The sequence below is a fragment of the Neovison vison genome, chromosome 7, assembly GCF_020171115.1.
Source record: "Neovison vison isolate M4711 chromosome 7, ASM_NN_V1, whole genome shotgun sequence".
In the NCBI taxonomy this organism is placed as follows: Eukaryota; Metazoa; Chordata; class Mammalia; order Carnivora; family Mustelidae; genus Neogale; species Neogale vison.
This window is the reverse complement of record NC_058097.1, coordinates 198,202,129-198,216,088: the sequence shown is the minus strand read 5'-3', so window position 1 is coordinate 198,216,088 and position 13,960 is coordinate 198,202,129. Positions and strand designations below refer to the sequence as shown.

The window sequence follows — 13,960 nt, the reverse complement described above, 5'->3', positions numbered from 1 at the left end:
GGCTGCCTAAGCGGCAAAGGTGCCCTTGGTGACCCAGGGTCTCTAGATGTTCCTGGGCTCTTTTCATTCTTGTAGCCCCCTCCCTTTCAGGAACTTCCCCCTGCCTGCCCCCCTTCCACATTTCCCCAGGATTCCAAAGGGGAAGCCTACTGACCTTACCTTGTTTACACAATGGGCAGGCCAGGCGCAGAGCAGGGGCTGGACGGTCAGGGTTTGGGGCTATTTCTGATCGGATCTCCCATGGAATGTGCTTCCCTCTACTTCCAGCTGCCCCCTCCCCTCTGCAGCAGGAACAGCTGTCATGTGAGGGCCTCTCCCGCTGGCTCAGCCCTTTTGCAATCATCTGGCTGGCTCCGTCAGGATGGGGGTGGATAGTGAGGATGGGCAGAGCCAAAGGGTAACCGAGGGGACATGGCAGGGCAGGGAGGGCTATGGAGTTGAAGGCCGGGGGAAGAGGCTTGCCAGGGCCAGGTAAGGGGAGGTGAAAGCAGCTGAGGCGGCCAGAGCGCTCGTCAAAGGCGGGGTGGGGGGGCTACACCGGGACCCGGAAACTTTCTAGGTGCTGGGGAGACGAGCAATAGAGCCGGTTATAGCGGGCCCCTGGCCAGTCATTCCTCAGGGAGATCCGCATTTCCCCTGAGTCACAGGGAAGCCCACTCTGGGCGGGTCTGAATCATCGAGTTGCCAAGGGTGTTGGCGGCCCTATTGTGGAGGTGCCTGTGTCCTACCCCGCCCACTCCCGTTAGGACAGGGGTTAGCAAACATGCCTCTTTATCCCACCCCCCTCAGCGGGAACACTCCATCTGCGAGACTCAGGCTTACAGAATGTACCGTATGCAGGATTGCCCGAGACACCGCGTTAGGTAGTCCCTTTATTTTACCCAGGAGGAACCGAGCCCAGAGAGGGGAAGTGACTTATCAAGGGTGCATGTGAGTCTTTCCACAGTTCTCGAAGCCACTCACTGAGTCACTTTGGTTCCTAGAGCAGGAGGGCGCCTCTCCCAAAGCCGCGGGGCGACGATGACGGACCACACACCCTTGGTTTTGGAGGCAAAGAGAGCGTGGTATCCAGGGCTGGAGCAGCCCTCGCTGGGTATTGAGCCCCGAAGTGGAGCAGGTCCCAAGGCAGGTCACCGCCACCACCTCCCAACCCAGCGCTCCAAGTCCTGGGGCGGGCAGAGGGCACAGGGTGTAGCAGAGGCGGGACTTCGAGTGACAGGAACCTCAACTATGTGGTGACTCAGGCTCTGGGCAGCCGAGGCCCTTCCCTCACTGCTCAGCCTGATCTCCTTAGCCTGGACTTGGGAAGTGCAAGCAGCAGAGGGAGGGAAAAGCGGGCTGGTATCCCTTTCTCCCCTGGAACTGGAGGAAAGGCAAAGGAAGTTGGAAAGGGTGGGGGAAAGGCAGAGTCCAAAAAAGGGGAGAGGAGGCTGGTGCTCCCCTTCTTCCCCGCTCCCTGCTGGGGAGGGGAGCTGGCTGGGGCAAAGGCTGCTCCGCTCCTTCCGGCTCCCTCCCTCAGCTCCAATTCTGAGCTCTACTTTGGTGGGGGGGGGGCTCCCTCCTTCACAGCCCTGTTCAATAGTGTTTTGCCTCTTATCTTCCTTAATCTCAGCTCCACATTTCCCCTCTCTTCTCGATCTCTCCGCATCCACACATCCTCACCTCCCAGGCCTCCAGGCCATCTCTCTAACCGTGTCCACCTGCGCTGCTGTCCCTGCCCACTTCGTCCCCTTTCTCTTGCCTGGTTGCTCTTTCTGTGCCTTCTTTCCTCCCAGAGTCCGTACTCAGAGCCCTGTGTGTCGTCTCTTGTTCTCTAATCAGCTTTGACTTGGGTTCTGCTTTGGCCTGAAGATTTCAATTAGGACCGAGTGTAATGGGCAGGTTTCCGGTACCCCGGCTGTCTGATCTGAGTGGTTCAGGAACTCCTTATTTGAAGTCCGAGGTTTAAAATCAGGCTGAGGTTTGAACTGAGCTGGGATACTTACTTGGCTTCCTATTTTGAGTTTGGGTTAGGAGTTTGGGGGTTTCGGAATTGCTTAGGCAGTAATACCTTATTCCCAGAATCACCCGATAGGTTCGCTGTTCGCTGGGACAGACAGATCAGGAAGGGAAGAAAGAGAACATGGAAGGGGCTGATGTTTGGTGGAGACGCTCATCTCTGGGGGTGTGTGTATGGGGCGGTGGTGGGGTCGGGGAGATCCCAGATGGCTCAAAGAAGGGGTAACAGTCATTTCTCTGCTTCTAAGGCTGACACGCCAAAGGGCCCTCATGGGAAGGGCGGGGAGTCTGCTTTCAAAGAGACTGCAGATTGCACACTTCACTTCCTTGCTGGGATCACAGTTTAAAAGCCATGATTACTCTCTGAGCAGTCGGGCGTCTTGTCTTCCCTGTAATACACTGATTTTAGAGAAGGGGACTGCGGCGAGGAGGGAGGGGAAGGGGAATCCCCCTGGCAGGGGGCCTGCCCACAGAGCTCCCTTTGTCGTTACTATGGAAACAGGCATAATAGGAACAAAACAGAGGCACGTCGCCTGGCAACAGAGAAGCCCAAGGTTCATCACACACACACACACTTGACGCATGTACACATCAGGGAACCCCCAGCAGGGGGCAGGGGGAGGGAACAAAACTTCTGGGGAAGCTGGGGTATCCCAGTGATGACGAGTTCTAGGACTCACCTAATTTGCCAATGAACCCGCAGGCCCGTGTGGGGTCAGATGCCTCAGAAATGGGACCGAGTGCCAGGCAGGAGGCTGGAAGTCCTCCTGGACCCCCGGGTGGCCCTTATTTTCACCGAGGCATCTGAAACCTTCCAAAAGAGAAAGGTTTTCTTTGCAAAGTTGAGATGGAGGTGGGGGTGGGGGTGATTCCTTTTAACTAAAAAAGTTGTGTGTGTATCCACAAAAAAATTCCCCCATGAGTGTATGTTGGGGGAATGAGGTGTCAATTTAAAGGATATAGCAGAAAAGACAATATCCCATTTTCCCAAAGCCTAAGGCCTGTGAGGAGCTCAGAATACATGTCCTTCAGGAAGGAGCACCATGAGGGCAGGGATGCCATCCTGTCGTGTTCTTATTTATTTATTTATTTATTTTTAAAGATTTATTTATTTGACAGAGAGAGCATGAGCACAAGCAGAGGGAGTGGCAGGCAGCAGAACAGGCTCCCCCTGAGTGGGGAGCTTGACGCGGGACTCGATCCCAGGACCCTGGGATCATGAGCTGAGCTGAAGGCAGACGCTTAACCGACTGAGCCCCTCAGGCACCCCAACCCATCAGGTTCTTGATCCCCTGCACCAGCACCAGCACCAGCACCACAGGCCCCAGGGCCTGGTGTTACACACACAGTGAATGTTTGTGTAGCTGCCAGAGAGGTCTGTAAGTGGGGGAATTGGTCCCTGGAGGCTTGAGAGTAAAAGGAAGTGTGGGGCTCAGGATACTGTTGTGGAAAAGATACGGACTTTGGGGGCAGTTATCCCTGGAGTTCGTTCGTTTGTTCATTCATTCATTCATTCATTCATTCTGCAAAGTTCTTCAGCATTTGCTCTATGCCAGCCACTGCTCCAGGGACAGGGCAGACAACAAAGAACAAGAAAATCCCTGCCCTCGTGGAGCCTGGATGCCGGTAGGAGTTTTGACTCCTGCTGCTGAGGGCTGTGTGACTTTAGGGGAATCACTAATCCTTTCTGAGACCATTTCGTCCCCAAGCATGTGACGATTTATTGAGCTATCACACCATACTGCCTGCTGTGGCCTGAGACAAAATCACCATTACCGGCTAGCTTTTTGGGGTGAGGGGTGAGGGGCGGGAGGGGGCTCCAGCAGAGGGTGGAAGGAGAAGGGTCGGCAGAAATTTCCAAAAGAGCATGCGTCTCCACTTAAGCCATTGAAAGTTGTTGAATATATTCTCTTCCCCTGGGCCAAGGAAGCTGACCTAGGAAAGCCCAGCTCCTGTTCCAGCAGGTACGGACCATAGTTTTTTTCTTTTTTTTAAATGGGGCAAGGGTCTCGGTTACTCCGCCTCTAGCTCCTAGGGGGAATTCGGGCAGGAGCCCGTCCCCAGGACCAGCCCCCACCAGCGGGGTCGCTCCTACCTCTGAACGAAGAACCTGGACGGTAATCCCAGCTCTGCAGCAGCTCTGCAAATCAGCCTCTCCTGCCTTCTTCTCTGTTGACCAAGAGGGTGGCCAGAACAAACAATGAACAGATACGTTGGCCGTGAGCCCAGGACACTAGCCTCTGCTCTTTCACTCCTGAGGGGCTGACAGAGCCCATGCTCCAGGGAGGTAGACACCCATACCCTCTCTCCCTGTTCCACTCCTGCTCCAACCCCTCCCTCCAAACTCCCAACGCCCTCTGGCCGTCCCCCTAAGTCTCTGTGATTATCCGCGGAGCGATGTTTCCCAAATTCCCAAAACCTAGGTCTAAATCTACTCCCCTTTAAATATGTCCTGGGAAATCTTGCTCTTTCAAGGAACCAGGTGAGTCATAAAGTTAAAAATCCTTCAGTCAACTGTTAACAGTGGTTACTTTTGGGGAGAGGGACTGGGTAGGGGAGTTGGGAACCATTGACTTTTTACCGGTCTACCTTTCTCTATTGTTTACATTCTTCACCAGATGGAGGCATTGATTTTATTAAAAAAAAAAATGTCAACAAGGATTATCGGACTTGGGGCATGAAGGCTCACTTTCATTTCTCGGTATTCTCGCTCCATTTGTGAAAAGCTGAATAAATGTTATGGACAATGAAATAATTAAAAAGCTATTAGTAAAGGAAATAAGGAGCGCTCGGTATTTACATGTTTTTATTTTTATTTATTGATTTAAAAGATTTTATTTATTTATTTGACAGACGGAGATCATAAGTAGGCAGAGAGGCAAGCAGAGAGAGGGGGAAGCAGGCTCCAGGACCCTGAGATCATGACCTGAGCCGAAGGCAGAGGCTTTAACCCACTGAGCCACCCAGGTGCCCCTATTTATTTATTTTTTAAAAATATTTTATTTATTTGGGGTGCCTGGGTGGCTCAGTCAGTTAAGTGTCTGCCTTCAGCTCAGGTCATGATTTCAGGGTCCTGGGATGGAGCCCCCCCCCATTGGGCTCTCTGCTCAGCAGGGAGCCTGTTCCCCCACCCCCACTTGTGATCTATCTCTCTCAAATAAATAAATAAAATCTTTAAAAAAAGGATTTTATTTATTTGACAGAAAGAGCCACAGAGAGAGAGGGAACACAAGCAGGGGGGGAGTGGGGGAGGTCGAAGCAGGCTTCCCAAGAAGCCGGGAGCCCGATGTGGGCCTCAATTTCAGCACCCTGGGATCAGGAGCCAAACAGAAGGCAGACACCACCTAATGACTGAGCCACCCAGGGGCCTGGTACTTCTATGTTTTTAAAAGCAACCCAAAGTTGAAAAGTTTAGGTGTTTTCTTCAAATAGGGTAGGTTCGAGGAAAGGGGTACAGAACAAAATGGAGGAGGCACTGCTTTGGAAAGCCTGGGTTTGGAAAGCTTGTGATGTGTGTGGTGGGTTTGCCTCCCTATCTGGGTGTGTGTGTGTGTGTGTGACAGAGGTAGGGAGTGGGGGGAGGAGGGAGAACACACTTGCACACAGGAGTGAGAGAGAGAGATACAGAATGCGGGTGCCCAAGTCTCATCTCTGTCTGTCCTTGCGTGTCTATGCCTGTCTGAACTTCTACACGTGTGTCTCCACCTTTCTGCGCCCATTGTATGAGTCTGGGCACAGCTAGGACTTCTTTGCCTGTGTCTTCCCTCCCCCATGGCCTGTGCTGGTAACTGGACCTGGGACACAGCCCCCAGGGCTGGCAGCAGAGTTGGCTGCTGGGTATTTTTAGCCTGTAAACATGTTTGCCATTTCAGAGGACAGGGCCTCAGGTCTCGGCCCCAGCCCACTCACGATCTTGCGATGAGGAGGGCGCTCCTGCCTGGAGCGGGGTCTTCTGGGGCAGCCTTCAGTCTGGGGGTCTTCCTTCCTCAGCATTTGGGAAGGAAGGAACACTGCCTTGATGTGGATAGTGGGTGGCCACCTAGGAGAGGGGATAAGAGGATTCCTGGGGAGAAGAGAATGGGAGTGTGGAAGGGGGGCTGGGGAGCCAGAAGGTCCCCCGTCCAGCACCCCATCATTAAGCGGTTAATAAAGTCTCCTGGATTAGAAGTGGCTGTGGGAAATGGCAGTAAATCTGGAAACAGCGTCCTTGCAAGTGGGAAGGTGGGGGAAGGGCTCGAGTCAGAAGTGGGTAAGTAGAGGCAAGGCTAAAGCTGCCGCTTCCCTCAGGAGTCCAGGGAGGAGGGTGGGCTGCCGGCCTGACGGCCCGTGTCACGGCAGCGACAGGAGCAGCCCCGTGGTGCGTGGGGCACTGATGGCTCCACGTGGACACCCTAACTCCAGGGGTGTGGCCAGCGTCTACAGACCGGTTTTCTGTGGCGGGGGGAGCTATGGGGGGTGCTCAGAAAGGGGGATGATGGCGAGAAATGGGCGCGGCTGCATGAAGCTTGGGAACCAAGAGAAGGGACTGGGGCCTGGGATTTGAAGTTTAGATGCCTGGGTTGAGAGAAAACTCAAAGGTCTGAGTCAGGCTGGTGGTCGCGGCCGAATCACCCAAGCACCCACACCCCCAGCCGCTTTCTGAACCTCTTGGTCCTTCTTGCAAAATGAGCTGATTCGCAGTTCCAGGTGGGAGGATGAGCCTCAGGGAGCTTCGAGGAGTTTCTGGTCGGGGAGACCACACACTGAAAACGTTGGGGGGCAGATCCAGGCGCCGGCCAGAGCAGGGGGCACTGGAGGGGGGGCGGGGTAAGGCAGCCATCGGACGCGCGACGCCCCCTCGTTTCCGCGCCCCCCAGCGCCCCCTCCCCCCAGCCCCCCAGCCGCTCTCTCCCGGGTCCGTGTCGGGTCGGCCCGCTGGCCCGTCCCAGCCCCACTCCGGCCCCGCCCGGCCCCGCCCTCTCCCCACTGCTCCGGGCAGACCCGCCCGCCCGAGCCGGAGTTACAAGAGCCGCCTCCGCGCGCGGGGGCCCGGCCACTCGGAGCAGCTCCGCCGCGGGGACTGCACCGCCCGCCCTGCCGGACCCGCCCCGACCAGGGCTCGCCGCCTGCGGCAGCCGCAGCACCGCGACCTGGGGCCCCGCGCGGGCTATGGCTGTGCCCGGGGGCTGAGCGCGCAGGTAGGGACACCCGGCGCACCGCGGCGCGGCGGGGACGCGACTCCGAGAACGGGTGGGGGGAGGTGGGTTTCAGGGCAGGGGCGAGGCGCTCGGGCCGAGCGCGCTGCGGGGATTCGGTGTGTAGCAAGCGGGGCACCCCGGCGCCGCGCGGGGAGGCGACGCGTCGCGCCCTGGGAGCCAGACTCTGCCTCCGGAGTTGGGGCGCAAGTTTGGCAAAGTTGGAAAATCGCTCCGAAGCGGGTATTGCTCCAGCCCTTATTTCTCTCGAGAGCTGAGTGTTGGTTCTGTTGCACGGCCCGGCGCGCGGTTCCTGGCCTGGGGTCCCCTGTGGGTCCCCGTCCGATCCCCTCCTTCTCCCTGGGGCGGCGGCTCAAGCGCACCGCTCCCGCTCCTATTCCGTGTTTACTGGAGAAGTTTCCGAGGTCGCTGCCGCGGCCCCTCGGCCCCTCCCGGAGCCCCCGCGCCCCTTACGCGGTCCCTCCCCGCTCCCCACACCTCCGCCTCGACTGAGCGTCCGGAGTCCTCCCGGCCCCACCCAGTTCTGTACCACCAGCCTCTCCCTTTCTCAGCCCCCCTCCAGCTGCCCCGCCCTAGTCTGGCCCCTCCGCGTCCCCCGCTCCAGAAGTCTCCCTTCCTCCAAGGCCGCGCTGCCTGAAGTTTGCAGTGCGCCTCGGGACCCGACGGGTGGGAGTGGGGGTGGGGGGCGTAATTAGGGAGATTCCAGCGCTGGGGTGGGCGGGGAGGGGGGGGGAAACTGTGCGGCGGCCCGGCCCCCGGCACCGCCCCTTCCCATTCGGGGGCGGCGCGCTCTCCCCTACCCCACTCCCAAACCCGTCCGGGCGGGATGGCCCCCGCCCCAGCGCCTGGCACGGCGCCAGCAGCCTGAGGAATGTGGTGGTTGGAGCCGCTGACTAATTCAAACCAGAACTCGGGGGGGAGTGGTGAGGGGCGAAGGGGAGGGGGAGGAAGGGGCTGTGTGCGGGAGGTGGGGGCAGGAGCCAGCTCCGCGCGGGAGGAGGGCTTAGCCGCGGTCTCTGTACCAGCGATGCGCTCCAGGAGACGGGGTTGGGGGACGGGGTCCGGCCGTGGAGTTGGAAAGGCCGAGGGTTTAGGGTGTGTTCGGAGAGCCATGTTATGTAAGGCTTTCCCAGGCGGGGAGAGGGTGTGCAGTATGTGAGGGCCTGGCCCTCCATGGCTGGCCCGGGCGCCCCCTGCAGTGCCAGGGCCGGGGATGTGGGGGCGCAGCCCTGGGCGGCGCTGGCCACGAGGGACACGTGGGGTCTGAGCAGGCCTGGCGGTGCTCCTTGCGTGGGAGGGGAGCCGAGTGGGCAGACGGGGCACCTCGCAGCTCGGGCTGGGCGCCTGCACCAGGTGGGGGACGACCCTGGCGCCTTTGCACAATGTGGTGTGCGTGGTGTGGGCTCTCGCCTTTCACTGGGTGTGGCTGCAGAGAGGGGGCGGTGGGTGCCTCCAGGGAGCCCGCGGAGGCTGCTCAGAGCCTTGCTAACGTGCAGTGGATTTATGGAAAGGCGGAGTGGGACCATCCCCTATTGGGGGTGGGGGGATCCTTAGAGAGTGACCTGGAGTTTGCCAGAGAGAAAAAGAGTGGGATATTTACCTCTGTATCCCTGGCACAGCGCTGGGCTCCCAATAATTGGTTTTGAAACAGTTTCCCCTGTTATGATCCAGCCTCCAGTGACAGGGATCACTTGCTTTTCCTTCCCCCGGTCCAGCATTGGTAGGGGCTGGGTTGGTGGTTTCAGCGGACCCAGTGAGAGGGTAGGGGCTAGAGTGATAGGCGAAGGCTGGGAGTGGGGGGGAGGAGACTGAAGATGCTTTGGAAGGCGATTTCAGGCCTCCACACTTAGGCTGCCCATAAAGTAGGGGGGCAGATTCTGCTTTCTTCTCCCTCTCTGCCTCTGCCCCGCCTTGAGGGAAATCCCTGGGGCAGGGTGTGGCACTCACTTCCTTTCCGAGGCGGAATGGGGAGGCTTCCTTCTCCTTGACCCAGAGGGATGATGGGTTGGGCCAGCACAGGGTAGGTAAGTGGGCAGAGTGGGGAGCAGAAGGGCGCCCCAGGCTTAGGGGGTATGTCCTTGTTCTGAGCGGTGAGCTGCGGTATGAAGGAGGCGGGCTGGGCAGGGAAGGAGAGGACCTGGGACAGGGAGATGGGCTAGCAGAGGACACAGGGTCTGCGAGCTTCAAAATGGGGACTGGAGGGCGTCTCAGCCCCTCTCTAAGGCTTTGCCCTGAAGAGAGTATAGGCGGGAACATTGGTCATCGGACAGGGATGCGTAAGGCGCCATGTCCGTCATGTGGGGCTTCATGCTAGGGGTTCGGGAGGCCTTTGCGGTGAGTCAGGGGTCCTTGTCTGGGCAACCCCTTGAAGAGATAACCCCACAGAGCTGGGACTTGTACCAGCCAGGCTTAGTCCAGGGCCCAGGGTGAGGCCTGAGAGAGTAAACCACGGAGGACTCGTGGAGGGAGATGGCCAGCAGCAGGCAAGGGCAGGGAATGGGCTGGAGGTCTCCAGGGTCGCATGAGTCGCAGAGAGGCCCTGGGTGGAGGTGACCAGGCATTGCCCGGCTAGATTCTTTGGCTCAACTTGGAATCGGCTGGCTGGCGCTGGTGGAGACACCGCCAGAGCCTGAGGAGCTGGTTTGAGAGGTTGGGGCAAAGCTGTGGGGGTGGAGGGGCGTGTGGGGCTCTGGGGTGTGGTCACCACCTTCCTCAGAACTTGGGAACCGCCTGGGGACAGACAGATATACCAGGAGAGCTAGTCCTACTCGCGATGGGAACTCTCCCACTGTAGGCTCTTCCCCGCCCCCCCACCCGCTCCCCAACACCCCTAAGTTTCTCTCCCTGGAGCTGGGCTGACCTCCTGCTTGGGCCTGAGGAGGGGAAGGGAGGTAGCTGCTGGAGAAGGTCTAGAATGTGCTGGCTTCAGTCAGGTGGAGGCGGCAGCCATGTCTAGGGCCTTTTGCTCTCTCTTCGTCCCCCATGGGTTTCATCCAGGCTCGGAGGGAGCTGGCCTGTGACCATCCTGTTGGCACTCCAGGCCTTCCTGGGCAGACTTGGTTTCCTCCGTGCATGGTGGCCCGGAGAGCTAGGGGGCTCCTGCTTGGATGGTCCATGATGGGGCACGTGCGCATGAGTTTGATAGAGGCCCCCCCCCCCCCCCCCCCCGTTTCCACCAGAAGGACTCCTGGGCTGTTGCAGCTGCGGGTCTCGCTTGCATCCAGGCAGCGCTGTTTCACGGTGGTCTTGTGTCCTTGTGACCCCTAGTGTCCTAGCGGTGAGGTGTGATCACCCATGGGAGGGTGTTCCTCTGCTTGCACCCGGGGTTTCTAGGGCTGGGGACAGCAGTGGGCCTCTGCCCTGGTGCTGGAGGTTGCGCAGGGGCTGTAGGTGGGGGCCAGAGTCGGTTTCTGCGTCCTGGATAGCTTCTGGGCCCTGGAGTTTGTATCAGGAGGTCTTCAGGAGGGCGAGGCTAGCTCTGGGAACGAAGCCCCGGTTGAGTGATGGAGAGGCGCCGCACATGGCTGGTCGGGGAGGGGCATCCTGTCCCGTCCCTGGAGGCCTGAGCGGAGATTCTAGGGGAAGGGGAAGTGCCTGGAGCTGATCCCGGCTCCGTGTCCTGGCTGGGCTGGGGGGGGCGGCTCCTTGGCCACTGCGGAGCGGCGGGGGCCTGGCCCTGCGCCCCTGCACTGGCGGGGTGTGACCGCTGGGCGGAGAGCTCGCCTGTGGTTGGGGAGTTTCTGCACCCCTGGCAGCTGCGGGCAGTCATCATCCCCCAGGGGGAGACGGAACGTTCTTCTTCACCACTCCTGCCCCACAGAGGGTGCCACCGTCAGACTTGGTGTCTTAGTCCCAGCGGTCCTGGGGAAAAGCTCTCTCTTCCCGGGCTGTGTGGCCAGGGGCGGGGACTTGCGGCTCGATAGTGGGCTGCTGTCCCCGTCCCCTGTCACAAGGAGTAGGGGAGTCCCTCTCGGTCATGAGTGGAAGAGGGAATCTCCCTCCTTGCTGGAAGAGAGAACTTGGAGCTTGCTCCGGGGGGTTGGGAGGAAGCTGTGTGCGGAGCGCCAGTGGGGAGAGCTGGAGAGAGGTGTAAGGGAGGGACCCAGAGATCAGCTGGCCCGAAGGGTCTGAGTGGGGCTCCTCTGGATGTTGAGGTGGGGGTCCCCTTGTGGGGCTGACCTGGAGGAGAGGGCTGGAGTGACCGAGCTGGAGGAACTCCCTGCTGGTGGGAGTTGTGGGCTGGCCCAATGGCCCAGGTGGCCGGGGAACAAGAATATAGGCGCACACAGGTAGAGGGAGACACAGACTCCGGGCACCAGGCTGACAGGTATAGGCGCCTTCCATGATGGGCAGGTCCTGGGGCTGCCCAGACAGGTGTGTGTTGGGAGCTGGGGAAGGCAGGGCTGTGGGCCTGCTCAGGGCTGGGAGGAGTGGGGAACGGGGCTGATGAGCGTGTCGGTGTGCACGCGGTGTGTGCACGTCCCTGTCTGTCTTTCTGGGAATGTCCCTCCAGTTCCCAGGTCGCCTGTGTCTTGCAGCATGTTAGTCGTATTCTGCCTGATAATCACCCCCCCAACACACAACATGCCCCCTTGGGCCATACCCCCCAGGATGAGCTGAGTGTAAAAGTTCTCCATGGCCGGCTTTGGCTGTGGAGGTTACCGAGCTGTTCTCCCCCAGTTGGAATAGGGCCTGCTGTTTTCCAGACGACAAGAGTTCCGGCAGTGGCCTCCGTGGAGGTCTGTTCAGAGCCTTGGGCCCCGGAAGCGAACCCAGCCCTGTGTGGGACAAGGGTCTGTGCTGTTGTGGCTGTTCCCGTTCCCCAGTGAGTGGAAGCATGTGTCTTGCCCTGCTGGTGCCTTTCTCTGGAGTGGGTCTTGTGTCCCGCGAGCCCCAGAGGGGACGACCCTCATGGCCTTTACTTGCTGGGGTCCCAGAGAGCCTGGCGATGAGCTGGGGTCTGTGTGGCTCAGGATTTCTGACTCCGGGGACCTCAGATCCTGGCTTCCAGGATGCCTGGGACTCTGTGCCCATCCGGGTGTGCTGTCCCCAAGCTGCTGGCCAGGAAGTGGCTGGTGTGGGGCACAGGAGACTGGTGGGCACTTGCCCTCCCTCCTGCTGCTTGTGGCCCTTGAAAGGCGTCACGGCTCTCTGGGTGAGTCTCTTGGTGCTTTGGGAGTCTCTGGGTCCCCTAGGGGAATCTCAGCTCCTCCCTTTCTCCAGGTTTACGCCCCTGTCCCTGAGGCTCCCTCCCACCACGTCTCCCTCTAGGTGTGCATGGAGGTCCCTCCATCGCCCTGTGGGTGTCTCTCTGGCCCTCCTGCATTGTAGGTCTCTGTCTCCGCGTACCTCCCGTGTGCACTCCTCCACCCAGGGAAAGACTGCTCTGGGTCGCAGAGCCCGAGAAGCCTGGGCTCGCATCTCAACCCCAGTTCACACTTGGGCAAGTCATCTTACTGCTCGAGGCCTGTCACTGCGTCTCTAGAATAAGCACGTTAATTATTAACCACGTAGGGTCGTCTGGGGTCCAGTGAGACCCCTGGCGTGGAACTGCAGGAGCTCGGCCAAATTCTCTGCTTCTGTCCGTTGAGGGTTTTCTCTCCATGCAGGGCTTTCTCTTCCTGTTCGCTGTCTGGTGTTTATGGGAGTAGAACACCCCTCTGGGTGTGTCCCCCTTTTCTTAGAATGTCCTTTGCGCTCGTCCTGTTAGAAGCGCTGGGGACTTTCCCTCTGCTGGAGGTCTCTACCTGGGGTGGGGGGGTGAGTCATTTCGTTCTTCCTGGCTCACGAGGTGCTGCTCCCTGGCTTGTGCAGCCGGTGGGTGTGATGACCCCTGGGCTTGCCATCGCGCGGGGTAGAAGTCCCATTGCTGTCGGTGTCCTCCCCGCAGTGGGGGGAGCACTTCTGTCTCCCGTGGAGCGTCACCTCCTGTATCCATCATGCTGGGCATATGCTAAGACTTGCGCCCCTCGGGTGTGGGTCTTCAGGTTTGGCGGACAGAGGCCTGGAGGCCGACGGGCCTGTCTCTCCGGCAGTGGGGCCTCTGCACGTTCCTGCCATCCTGACACTGTAGAGGCCATTTTTGGCTGCAGCGGCAATTAGGCTGGGCCCCCCTCCCTGGCTTCATACCAGCTCTTGGGGTTGGAAGGGGCTCTGTTCCCTAAGGGCAAGGGAGGGGGAAAGGTGCTCCTTTAGACGCCACCCCTGGCCTAGACCCTCTGCCTGCGTTTCACCTCTGCCCGCCCCCCCCCACCTCCCCTCTACCTTCCCGGTCCGCAGAGGTGGTGCACGTCCTTTATGCAGGTTTTTTTTTTTTTTAAATTTTTTTTTTTTAAGATTTTATTTATTTATTTGACAGAGAGAAATCACAAGTAGGCAGAGAGGCAGGCAGAGAGAGAGAGAGAGGGAAGCAGGCTCCCTACTGAGCAGAGAGCCCGATGCGGGACTCGATCCCAGGACCCTGAGATCATGACCTGAGCCGAAGGCAGCGGCTTAACCCACTGAGCCACCCAGGCGCCCTATGCAGGGTTTTTTTTTTAAATTGTTTTTATTTGAGAGAGAGAGTGTGTGTACAGGAGCAGGGAGCAGGGCAGAGGGAGAGGGAGAAGCAGACCCCGCCCACAAGTAGGGAGCCTGATGCGGGGCTCGATCCCAGGACTCCGGGATCGAGACCTGAGCCGAAGGCAGACGCTTCACTGACTGAGCCACCCAGGGGCCCCCTCTGCAATTTTGAATTAACAGGACGGCCTCGTTCTTCTCTTGCTGCT

General features: G+C 59.1%; 1 protein-coding gene across 2 annotated transcripts in view; it reads left to right on the top strand.

Annotated features, from left to right (window-relative positions):
* The first annotated feature begins 7,095 nt into the window (after positions 1 to 7,095).
* The window catches only part of AHNAK (AHNAK nucleoprotein), a 30,529-nt gene continuing 23,664 nt past the window's right edge, over positions 7,096 to 13,960 (top strand). Inside the window, exon 1 of one of the 2 annotated variants that reach the window (XM_044259452.1) lies at positions 7,096 to 7,175. The gene's annotated coding sequence lies outside the window, so the exon portion shown is untranslated. The remainder of the gene's footprint in view (positions 7,176 to 13,960) is intronic. The other variant, XM_044259451.1, reaches the window with a different exon arrangement.